This window comes from Fukomys damarensis, unplaced genomic scaffold, assembly GCF_012274545.1.
Source record: "Fukomys damarensis isolate Sample0158 unplaced genomic scaffold, DMR_v1.0_HiC HiC_scaffold_16, whole genome shotgun sequence".
Classification (NCBI taxonomy): domain Eukaryota; kingdom Metazoa; phylum Chordata; class Mammalia; order Rodentia; family Bathyergidae; genus Fukomys; species Fukomys damarensis.
Window position 1 is genome coordinate 78,025,866 of NW_022900928.1, and position 12,599 is coordinate 78,038,464.

General features: G+C 47.9%; 1 long non-coding RNA gene across 1 annotated transcript in view; it reads right to left on the bottom strand.

The window, feature by feature from the left end:
- Nucleotides 1–342, bottom strand: part of LOC117286285 — a 5,413-nt gene extending 5,071 nt beyond the window's left edge. The window contains exon 1 of the long non-coding RNA XR_004517372.1: nt 204–342. This is a non-coding gene — a long non-coding RNA (uncharacterized LOC117286285). The remainder of the gene's footprint in view (nt 1–203) is intronic.
- Nucleotides 343–12,599: the final 12,257 nt, after the last annotated feature.

Below are 12,599 nucleotides of genomic sequence, written 5' to 3' on the forward strand. Positions count from 1 at the left end.
ATTTCCTGTTTGGCGGGTGCCTGGCCGTGGGGCCGGGGCGTGGCGGGCCGGACCTTTAGCACCAGACCTGCTGCGCGCCCTGCACCTCGGAGGCGGGAAGCCCCAGGGCCTTGGGGGCTCAAGACTGCTCCTCCCACCTTCCTGCCTCCTCGGATCCTTCCCTGATTTGAAAAAATGGGGCTTCTTCTCGGACCTTTCCTTACCTTCGGTTTGTTTATGAATGCATGTCTGGAAGGAACCGGAGCTCGGAGACTCGGAGCGGGGTGGTTTAGGCGGCAGAAGGAAGTTTCCTGGGGGTGGTGGAGACTTATGCTCTCGGCCTCTGCAGGCGTTTGCTTTCTGCTTTTGGGTTCCTTGCAGAGGGCAACCTGGAGGCCAGAGTCCAGGCTGACAGAAAGGGAAGAGCTAGGGTGCAGCTAGGGTGCTCAGGGTTGGTTTCGCTCGGGTATCCCACGGAAAGAGCCACTAGGAAGGTGGCTGTACGGGCAGGTGCGTGGGAGCAAGTGTCTTGGGTCTGCTGAAGCAGGAAGTGCCTTTTTGGCTGGAAGAACACTGAGGCATCTCTTGTTTTGTCTTTTTGGTACCGGGGATCGAACTCGGGTCCTTGTGCTTGTAAGGCAGGCGGCGGAACCACTGAGCTAAAGAGCTCAGAAACATTACATCTTCAAGTACAGAGCCGAGGAGGGGGTGTTACTCTACTGAGGGACATACCTAGGTGGCAGTGTGCAGGCCACACAAGCAGCCAAGCCCGTGTACCCTCTCTGACCCTAGGTTTCCTGGAAGGCATTAAATACAGCCCAGTGTATTTAAGTGAGGTTTGCTCCTCAGCAAATGACCAAATGACAGACCACGTCCTGTGCAGCTTCCTTCTCACCTCATTCCTTCCTTTTCCCCTTCTCCCTCTCCCTTCCCTTTCTTTTTTTGTTGGGAGGGGGTATAGTACTGGGAATTAAACCCAGGGCTGCCCACTGAGCTACATCCTCCAGCCCTTTTTACATTTAAACATTTTTGAGATAAGGTCCTGCTAAGTCTCTAGACTGCCTAGGCTGGGTTTGAACTTTGGATCTTCCTGCCAGAGTGCTGGGATTACAAGCATGCACACCGCACCAGTGCAGTGTTTGGTTTGCCTGGTTTCCATGTCAGGCCAGATTCTGGAGCTAAGTTAGAATCATGCCTTTTCTCTAAGCAGCATCCTGATTTGGGGAGCTGGCCCAAGAGCAGATGGTGGGGCTGTGTGATGGGTGCCCGAGACACAGCAGCTGAGCTGAGCACTGTTATTAGCTCTACTTTTCCCCCACTGGCCAGAGCTGCTGGCCTTGTCTCTGCCCTGCTTTCTCTTCCTTCCTGTTTGTGAATCCTTGATAATTGCTTCCTTGGGTTTCTAGATCCCTGCCTCTTTATCAGAGCCTGTGGCTTGGTATTCATTATTTCTTCACCCTTCCTGACTTCCCTGTTGGAAAGTCTCCTGCTGTGTGGAAAGTGGGCCTTCCTGGAGAGGCTACCTGCTGCAGGGCACCAGCAACCCCCCAGGAGCACATGGGCTGGGCTGGGACTCCTTGGCTTCCATTAGCTGGCTGTACCTGCAAGCCCTCACTTCTTCATTTTTCCTTCCCCCTAGTTCTCACTCATCTCTGCTTTTGTGAACACGTTGTGCGGTTTCTTCTGTCACTTCTGATTCTGTTGTCATCTTTCATGCTATTCACTCCTGGTCTTCTCTTCGGTTGCTGAGTTCTATTGAGCCAACTCAGTTTGTAGTCCTGGACCTGGCACTGCTGGAAGGGATGATTTCGGAGATCCATACCAAGTGGGCATTTCCCTAATGAACCTTGCGGATCTTTCTAGGATGCTGAGAAGTTAGATGGGGGGCCAGTATAGGGGGAATGTGGTCAGGACTTGTGTTCAGTTCTGCCAGTCTTCACATAGCCCTCACATCCAAACCTCAGCAGAGCTCTGAGTCCCTGGGATCACCCAGCAGTGTTGTTTGTAGCCTGGGTCCACAGATGCTGCCTCAGCTAATTCTCTTACTGCTGCCCCTAAGGTTTGCTCTCTATGTCAGCAGAGCCTAGCTCGGGTCATGCTGGGCTCCAGGGGCACTGTTGCTTTTGGTTTCCTCTTCCTTAGCTGTTTCCATTTTCCTCTCCTCTCCTTTTGTCTTCCTTCTCCCTCCCTCCCTCCTTCCCTCCCTTCCTTCTTTCGTGCCTTCCTGCCTTCTCCCCACCCCATTTCTTGGTTGTTTTGAGGTGGGGTCTCACTGTGTACTTCAGGCTGGCCTTGAATTCACTGTGCAGCCCAGTGTGGCCTTGAACTCTTAGTGCTCCTCCTGCTTCAGCCTCCTGAGTGCTGGGATTACATGCATGTGCCACCATACCTAGCTTCCTGCTTCCATTTTGGCATCCATCTTCGGTGGTACTTGTGTATCTGGCTACATCTTTTTCAAGCCCTACCCCCTGTGCTCCCATAAATGGCATCTGTGTGCTATTTTCTCTGTCTCAGGAGCCTGAGTGAATGGTGTCTGGGGATCGTGTGAGCAGCTGTGTGGATGCCAACTACGAGAGCCATTGAAGGTGACTGGGAAGCCTAGCTCACTCAGTGGATGGGTCCCTTTTGAAAATTGTGGCTGTGAAGATGCTCTAATGCAAGCACATAAGCACATACAATCAAGTCTCAGTTTCGTTAGGCAAGACTCAGTATGCCTTAGCCATGAGGACAAAGGTTGGAAAATTAGAGGCTGTGGGGTGAGAATCTGGTGTCTGGGGCTGGGCTGTACAACCCTGGCCATTCCAAGTTGCTTGCTTGTTGATCGGCCAGTTATTCATTGGTTTGCTTTTTCGCTCATTATCATAACAGACATTTACTAGGTACTCACTGACTGAGCGTGGGCTGGGCACTGAGAAAGAGTCTATCACACAGCGCCTGCCTTCAGGCCTCCAGTGTGGTGTGGAATACAGGGAGTTACATCCCATGTCATGAGTTGTAGTTTCTGGGTAAGCGCAGGGTGGGCATGAAGGAAGGCATCTGTGTAACCAGGGTGGGAAGTAACAGAGCAGGCAAGCCGGGGTAGAGGCATCTGATGTAGCAATGGGAGCGTGCAGTGTGGACCCACAGCCAGGCACCGTTGCGGTGTAGCCACACAGTCTGGACATGTTACCTCCTCTCAGCTTCTGTGGATGTAGAATGGGGTGATGCATATGTGTACAGGTCTGCCACAAGGACTCAGAAGGACACTGTATGAAAACCTCTTGTGAGTTGCAAATCATACAGTTTAATTTTTTGAGGTGGAAAAGGCTCTAAGAAAAATAAGTTCATATTAGTGGGGTACAAGTCAGGAATCCAAGAACCCCACTTGCTGGGGACCCTGACTCTACAAAGGTACTGGCTTGCCCTGCGGGGAACAGGAAAATGCTCCTGTGAGAGGTGTGGGCAGGCACCCTGCAGTGGAGACTCTTCCTGTGCTCTTTGGTTTTCGTTTCTTTCCCTTTCCAAAACTTCAAGGAGAAAGATCATCCTACGGAAAGAAAATGAATGGCCGCCACTCATCCCTTTCTGCTTCTCTTGCCTGCCCCTCCCACCAGACAAAAAAATCTCAGCTTTACCGATTCTTTCTTTGTTCTCTAAGCTTGTGTGCCGGGTGGAGAGACAGTGAGCTGGACCCAGAGGGCTGTGCGGGTGTGCACTCATGTTGCTAGGAGTGGTGGGGCAGCCTGCCGGCTCCGAGGTTATAGAGACCCTTCCATCTGCGGAGGTCCTGGGAACATCTGGAAAGTCACAGCTCCGCTTAGCAGTCTGGAAGACAGGCCTAGGACAAGACCATACTCATCCGGTAGCCCAGGCTGCTCAGTAGCCTTGGGAGTCATCAAGGGTGGGTCTGCCCAGAGGCAGCTGGGGGCTCAGGGGCTGTCATCACACGCGGTGGGACACCCAGTCTCGGTTCTCTCCCACCTGTCTACAGTGGCCAGTGGCCTCTGTCCCTCAGAGCATTGTGGTCCTGAAGTTCCTCTGGTGTCTGTTCCTTCTCTGCAGTGCGGTTCTGCCAAGGCGGTTGGCTTCTGTCTCTCCTCAGACATTAGAGTTCTTAGAAAAGGAGGGAGAAGGCTGGGGTTTTAGCTCAGTGGTGCCAGCGCTTGCCTCAAGAGCACAAAAACCACCGGAGTTTGATCCCTGGTACCAAAAAAACAAAAAAAATGGAGGGAGGATGGAAGTGTCCCCAAGGAGCCCAAGTCCTAAGATGTTGCTTATGATACTGTGCATGTGACTACTGTAACATCTGGAATACTGTTAAGCATTGCTAGCACGTGTGGGTATGTGCTGTGTATCACCCCTCTTAGAGGGGAAGGTTCCAGGATCCTCATGGACACCTAAATCTGAGATGCTTAAGTCCCTTAGATAATGAGCATGTTATAGGACTGGTTCTTAATGATAGAGACACGTTTGGAGTCCTTTGTCCTTAGTTGATTTCCTCAGGGTGCACACTTCATGAAGTGGACTTATATATATACATATCTACGTGGTAGAGCCTCCCCCAAACTAGACTCTGTGGTCTGTCCCACTGTATGTGTGGTCCATCCTTCACTGAAGGACTGTGTGGCACACAACTATTTGCATATTTGCTTGGCATGTCCTCCCAGACACTTTGTCATCTTTAAGTACTTATACTGCCTAATACAATGCAGATGCCATGGAAATCACTGTTGTATTGTTTAGGGAATAATCACAAAAACATCTGCACCTGCTCAGTATAGCTACAACTAAAATGTTATTTTTTCACTTCTGTCTTGGTGGAATCCTCAAATGTAGAACCCACAGATATGGCAGATTGATTGCTATTGTTGTTAATGTGTTATAGATTAGGAAAATACAGCACAGAGAGACTAACTGCTCAAGATCACAGAGAAGAAGGGGCTGGGACCTGTGTCAGAACCCAGTTTGGCCGATTCTGTGGTGTTTTACTGGACTGTTATGTGCAGAATAGGACTGGGCCCAAAGAACTCAGGAGGGGAGGATCACTGAAGGAAAAAATCCCCTTGATTTGGGTGAGAAACTGAGTTTCTCTTCTTGGAATGTGGCTGAAATGCCTGGGTCTAAGTGTTTCCTAGTATAGAAATGAGAACAGAAATTTCTAGGCCAGTGATGGTGAACCTTTTAGAAACCGAGTGCCCAAACTGCAATCCAAAACCCACTTATTTATTGGAAACTGCCAACATTGAAGTTAAACCTGAATACTGAAAGTTTAGTTTAGAAAAAACAACTTACCTGATGCTCGGCTGCTGGAATGACTTGGCCTGTGTGCCAACAGAGAGGACTCTGCGTGCCTGCTACAGCACGCGTGCCCTATGTTTGCCACTGCTGCTCTAGGCTTCTTACCTTGGCTGGGAGTGGTGAGAAGGGTGTGGGCATTGGCTCAGAGCCTGTGGGCAGTAATCACCTCTCTCTTTTGTCAAGAACTTTTCCTCATCGCTTCTTGGCCTTTTGGCTAAGATCAAGTGAAGAACTTTTCGAGAAGCAAATCCCTAGTAACTTTCTGTCTTGGACACTCAGGCTTTCCAAATGTGCCCTTCTTTGAGAGCTTAGTAACATATGGGGGTTGGCTCCAGATCCTCGTGGGAGCTGTGGAAGTGGTCGCAGTCTTGGACCCTTTGTTTCTCTGTGGCCCACTCCCATGGTGCTGAGGTGGTGGTGGTGTGAAAAGGCAGAGCAGAATACAATGACAGTCATTTCTACCTACCCTTCACTATATTTGCACTTGCTGTTCAGTGTCTCACAAGCCATATAGAGAAAAATGCCTCTTTTACATAGGAGAATACTGAGGCTCAAAGGGTTTAGATAAATGGCCCAAAGCCCTCTATAAGAGGTAGAGCAGGAATTCAAACCTTGATCTGTGTGACTTCAAAGCCTATGCCCTTAACCACATGCTCTTATAAAGTTGTATACCAAAGACAATGGTGATTGAATCACGTCCCCAGTGAAATCCCAGAACACATCATTAGACAGAATTGTGAGCACATAAAAAAAGAAGTGGTGATCACCAGGCGCCAGCCCAGGTGCACGAAAATCAGCTCACTGTCTCTGTCTGGTTTCCTTTTGAATGAGGTTCTTTAGCTGGCAGACCAGGAGCACAGCTTTAGACATAATGTGCTTTAAACACAGTGCAGCTTTATTTATTATGCACAAGATTAAAAACCATGGCGAAAATTTTAAACTGAAAAAAAATTCACCCATCAAACTAACAGATTAGTTTCTGTTTCTCAGGCCTCGGTCCCCCTCTTACTATCCGTCTTCGAGTTTCTCCTGGTGCACTGTGCCCTGGAGAGCACCGCAGCTCTCTCTGTGGGTTCCGCGGAGGCCCCGAAGCTGGAGGCTGCCTCATCTGATGGGTTTGTAGTGGACTGAGCAGCTGTGCCTAGAGGGTCCCTCTGGGTTGGGGGCTTGGTGCCGCCCCCTCACCCTCCTGGGTTCTGTACCATTTCCTCTTTAGTGACAATACTGAGAACGACTTCCTCATTTCTCTGATGGCCTTGTCGATGATACCCAACTGGGAGGGAAAGGCTGATAGCGTGGATGATTTAATGATGAGTCACAGAGAGCCGGGTGCCCACGGGAGAGGCTGCCGGGAGCAGGCTGTGCATCCAGGTTAGGAGTGAGAGTGGTGCACACCACACTCCCGCAGCTGCGGGCAGCTGAGTGCAGCTCCACCACAGTAGAGCCAGATTTTTTTTTTTTTTTATGTAAAAAGAATTATTTTTGGTTCTTAGAGACAGGGCCTTGCTATGTAGTTCAGGCTGGCTTTGAACTCGTTATGTAGTCCAGGAAGGCTTTGAATTTGCGTCATTCTTCTTGCTTCAGCCTCCCAAATGCTGGGATTATGGGTGTGCACCACCATACCTGGTTTAGAGCAGGAATTTTGAGTTGACAATGACCTTAGAAAAGCCCAGGTTTGTATGGTGACTGCCTAAAATCCCCATAGATTTCGGTATACCTTTAATAATTATTATTAAAAAGTTGATATATATCCTATAGATAATAGATATATAATATATAATATATTTTGAAAGAAAAATTGGCCAACTGATAAGCAAAATGAATTTTTAAACTGGAGGAAAATGCTCATATAGAGACACAATTTATTATTGTTTATGCATTTTTTTCTTTCTTATTTTCTGTGCTGGGAATAAAACCTAGGCCCTTATGCAATGCACCATTATTTTTGGTTGAAAAAGTTAGGAAGATTTTTTTTAATCAAGTGATATAGTAATGTACAGATTTTTTTTTCTTTTTGAGACAGGGTCTCACTATGTAGTTGAGACTGATGGTGAGTTGAGACTTAGTTGCGATATAATAAATAAGGTGATGATCATTGTTGAAATTGTTATTAATCATGTTAATGTATCTAGTTGTGGCATTTCATTGCAGAGAATGGGTTTCTCAATCTTTAATTTAAAAGGTTAATGCTATATTAGCTTTACAATGTCTTATGATATTAGTGTAGTTCAGCTTTCAAATGTTTTTAGGGATGCTATTTCGATCACAATAGGTATAAAACTATGATTAGATCCACAAATTTCCGAGCATTGACTGTAGAACAAACCAGTTGACTTCAAAGCCTGGAACTCACTGTGTAGCCAAGGGTAGTCTCAAACTCACACTGATCCTCCAGCCTCAGCCTCCCAAGTGCTGGGATTACAGGTGTGAGCCACAACGCCCCTGACATAATGTACAGATTTGAAAGTGAAATCCTTTTCTTTTTTTTTTCTTTTTGGTATGGGGGACAGAACTCCGGACCTTGTACAGGCCCCAAAACCACTGAATTAAATCCCCAGCCCCTGAAAATGAAATTCTTCTGAAATTATCCCTGCTACATTTTAACCCCCATAAAGTGAGCTCTTTTTAATGCTATAAATAGAGCTAAGTGTCCCCCAAAGGCCCATGAGTTAAATGTGTACTCCCCTTCTTGGCACCATTGGGGGTGTAACTTTAAGAAATTTGTCAGAGTGGGAGATTAGGTCACTGGGGCCGTGTCCTTGGAGGGGATTGTGGAGCTTGGGCTCTTTCTCCTGTCCCAACCTCAAGGTGAATGGCTTTGCTCTGCCCCATGCCCCTGCCAGGAGACAGCACTATAGGCCCCAAGCAATGGAGGTTTTGAAAGCCTCTGGAACTGTGAGCTAAAATAAACCTTTCTTCTTTGTAAGTGGATTATTTTAAGTATGTCATTCAGAAAGCTGACTAATACAGATGGTTCGGCTGACTTTCTCCCACACAGCTTCTGTGTATATAGTGACGCCTATGTGGGCATACATATGTTTACACATGTTCTTCTCCAAATGGAAGCATAATGTAATTTCACTATGCTGTTTAGCCACAGGGGTAACTGATTAATGCATCAAACCTTTTTTTTCCTTTTGTCCTGGAGACCAAGCCCAGGAATGCTCTACTTCTGAGTCAAATCCTTTGATCTTTTTTATTTTGAGATGGGCTCTTGCTAAGTTGCTCAGGCTGGCCTGAAACTTGGGCTTCTCCTGTTTCTGCTTTCTGAGTAGCTGGGATTTCAGGCAATGGTAGGTTGTATTTTTTGAAAATTTTTCAGCGTATCTTGGACAGCTTTAACATGTTAATTACCTAGACTTTGAAAAACCCATGTTTTCTTCATTGCTGTGTAAACTTTCACCAAGTGACTATGTCATTGATTCTCATCTTTATTTTCACTGCATTGCTTGTGTGTGCTCCTTGAGTGATCAATGGGAGCACAGATAGATATCAGGATGCGGGAGGTAACTGCCCAGCGTCTGCCACGGAGGCTTTCTCAGGTAGACCTCATGTGAGTTATGCTGCTGAATTTAGATCATATTCATGGGCATATGACTGACAGTGAGGTTAAGCCAGATGGACAGGTTTCGGAAAACATTCTGTTGAATGATTGGAGGAACTGAACATGCTTAGCCAGAAAAAGAGCAGAATGAGAGAGCACACAAGTGCTAGCGTGGTATGTTTTCAGGCTGCCCTAAGCAGGGAGAAATTAGCCTGGTTCTGCTGCAGTGCCAATCATTGAAGAAGTGAAGCCCGCTCACACCTCAGGGAAGGGAGAGTTTAGCAATCTGGACACTCAGTGAAGATGCTATTTTCCCTAAAATGGATGGCCCAGCAGAAGAGGCCAGCTCTAAGAATTAAGATCTGAAGGTAGAGAGAATCCTGTACTGCTCACCTCACTCCCATCTTACACTTCCTGCACCCTCTGGAGAATTGCAGCTTGTAGTTGTGGACCCTGAGGCGTGCAGGGCTCTTCCCTGGAGGCAGGGCTTCCTTAATGGCATATTTAGTCCTTCCGCTCCAAAAGCTTTTTAGATTTGTAGTTCAGTTAATGTGTTTGTGGGCTGTAAAAGGGTGTTTCAGAATCTGGTCAGTTCTCTGAGGCTGCAGGCAGGTGTGGGACTCTGGCTAACTTTTGTGTCCCTGGGTCCCCGAAGGTAGAAACAAACTGAGGTTGCCTATGCATCACCAAATACTCCTCAACCATAAGAAAGAATGTTGTTTATTGACAGATTCAACGACTTGAATGATTCTCTAGGGGACTTTGTGTGGTGAAAGAAACAACAATCTCCAAATTCTATATGCTGTATTATTTATTCAAGAACTGGGAGGCTGATGGGTTGTAGGGCTGAGGAGTGTGGGTGACTGGAGGGAGCTGGACCAGGTTACAAAAGGCGACAAAACGTATCCAAGGTATTCACTGTGCTTGTGGGGATGGGAACCTATGTGAGTGCTAAAATCATGTGGAACTTAACATACATGCACGCGCGCACACATGCACACCTATGTGTACAAGTCAGGAAATCTGAATAAGGGCTGTGGATTCTGACATTGGTATGATAACATGGTTTGATGAAGGGTTTATCCCTGGGGGAGCCTGAGTGTAGAAGGACCACTCCTCATTCTTCAACTGAAGGTTTCTCAAGAGTTTTAGTAATAAAATAAAACACACTAGCTTGTGAAATCAGAATGTAGGTTGAGAGAGAAGACAAGAAAATGGTGAAAAGAAGTTACATGATGTTGGCCATGTCTCTTTCTTTGGGGCCGTGGTGTCTTCTGGTTCACATTGCTGCAGGCAGGGACTCAGCACCATGTAGGTGGGGCAGGTGGACTGTGAAATGGGTTTTTGGCAAACTTAACAGGGCCAGTGAGAGCTTGGTGATCTCAGAAAGCTGGAGATGGACGCAAAAGAGGGCAAAGCAGGAGGAGGCCAGCTGGTATGGCCACTTTTGACCCCAGAGCTTGGGTGGCCAGTGGAAGGAACCCCAGGGTATAGAGAGAGCATTCCCTCCTCCTCCAGGGTGACACAGGCCTAGAAACTGTCCTGGTGCCCGGCTCTGGGTTCAATCCCCAGCACCAAAAAACCCCAACACCCAAAGAAAGATTAAAAAGTCAATCAAGGGCTGGGAGTTAGCTCAGTGGTGTGGCCGCCTGTCTTGCAAACCCAAGGACCTGAGCTCAATCCCCTGAACGAAAAAAAAAAAAAAGAGTCAATCAATCAAGTACTAACTCCTGAGAAGGCAGAAGAGGAGGTGTTCCTGATTCTCTGGGTCAGGCAGGTGGGTGGACTGGCCTTACACACTTGGGGCCCTGGAAGATTTGCCCGGTCTGTCTGCTCCTGCCTGGTCCTTACTGTAGTGGTTTTGTGTTGTTTGTGACAAGGCTTCACTGGCCTTGAACTCACTATTTGGCTCAGGCTGGCCTTGAACTCTCAATGATCCTTCTACTCGACACCCAAGCGCTGGGGTCACAGGCATTTGCCAACATGCCCAGCTTTACCTTTTATTTTGAAAGAGGATCTCCCTAAAAGTTGCCTGGGTTTGGCTTGAATTTACCATCCTCCTGCCACAGCTGCTCAGAGTGTTGGGATTACAGGCTTGTGCTGCCCCACCTGGCGCCTGCCTGGTCTTTGAGGCCCACACAGGTCCTGCTGTGAAGATTTTTTATTTAGTTTTAATGTTTGCACCCCAGCTGTTCCCACTAGGCCAGAGGAAGGAATGGGGCTGCCTGGCTTTAGGCAGATGGATGGATGGTGGGCGGAGAAATCAGAATCAAAGAGAGACCATAGGGAGGTCCCTTTCATTAGCAGGGAATCAGCTAATTATGTTCTCCAACTGCCTTTCTGGGAGGACCGTAAAGGCTCATTAACCCACTTTTGAGAGCAAAAGACTGAGGCCCAGTGAGAAGCTTTGCCCCAAGGGCTGGGTCCTGGGGATGAGACCTGCAGGAGCCAGCTGCTGCTGACAGAGAACCATGCCGCCGTTTCTGTGCTGCCAGTAGACAGGGACTCTCTGGCATGCTCTGACCAGGAGTAGAGTTGGATTGGTGGACACCTGGCCCAGGGTCAGCCATACAGCTACAAGAAAATCCTGCGTTCTCCTGGGGGTTTGGAGAGTTCATTATCAGCGGACCGCTGAGCTTTCCTGGAGGAGGAACTGGGAGTGTGTGATTTTGAGGAAACTGGTAACAGCCTCAGGGACTTTGGGGTTGAGGCTCTGACCTGCCAAGGGAGGGTCTCCAGGGCGGAAGTAAGGCGGGGCCACACATAGGTACCTTGCATCCTCGGAGGTGGATTAAAATAGAGTAGCAGGGCCTGAGACGCACCTGGCAGCCTTCTCTCACCGCTGTGGGAAGCAGTTGAGCTTCCTGGAAACTGGACTGGTAGGTAAAATTTCTCAAATTCTCAGGTTCCTGAGAATGACCTGGGGTACTTGTGAAAAACTTCCAGATCCTGGTCCTGCCCCAAAGTCTCCAGGGGGAGGGGCTTGGGAATCTGGGGGCCGAATAAACATTTGTGTTTATTTTTTAATCAGCATTTTTTAAAGACTAGACAGGTCTGGTAAATGCTGGATGGTTGGATCAGTGGGATCTGTGGTAGCCTCTTGTGGGCTTCTCAAGAGATCAGTTGCATAGGATTGGTGAGTGGGTGGGAATAGTCCCACGTGGGCCTTCTTTTCCCTTCTCATCTGTCCCTGGCATCCCTTGACTAACAATCCAGTGTCCTCTGCATTAGGCCGTGTGTTGTTGGGCTCTGACCTAAGTGGTGGTGAGTGGTGAGACCCTGCATCAGCTTCAGGAGCCTGTATGTGGGCCGGTGCTCCCTGTGCTGCACGTTTACCTGTGGCTTCAATTTACCTGGAGAAAACCCATCCAAGTGGGACCCAGGCGCTTCTGTGCCACAGGCCAGGGATATTGTGAGCAACCGTCCAGTCCACTGCAATAAAGCAAATAGTGTAATGGTTACATGAATGTTTTCTTTTCCCAGGGAACATAAAAGTTATGCCTACCCTACTATAATCTGTTGAGTGTGCAAGAGCATATATTTAAGAAAAAATGTACCTATGTCAAAAATACTCTGGCTAAAAAAACGATCATCTGAGTTATTATAAATGTGGCACCTGTAGATTTGCTCCATGCAGGGTCTACAGTTGTTAGTTTGTAAATAACCAGGTATCTGCCAAGTGCTCTGAAGCCAGGTGTAATAAAACGGTGTGTCAGGGGCTGGGGATTTAGGTTCCAGCACCTGCCTCCCAAGCACAAGGACCTGAGAGTTCCATCCCCGGTACCAAAAAAAAAAAAAA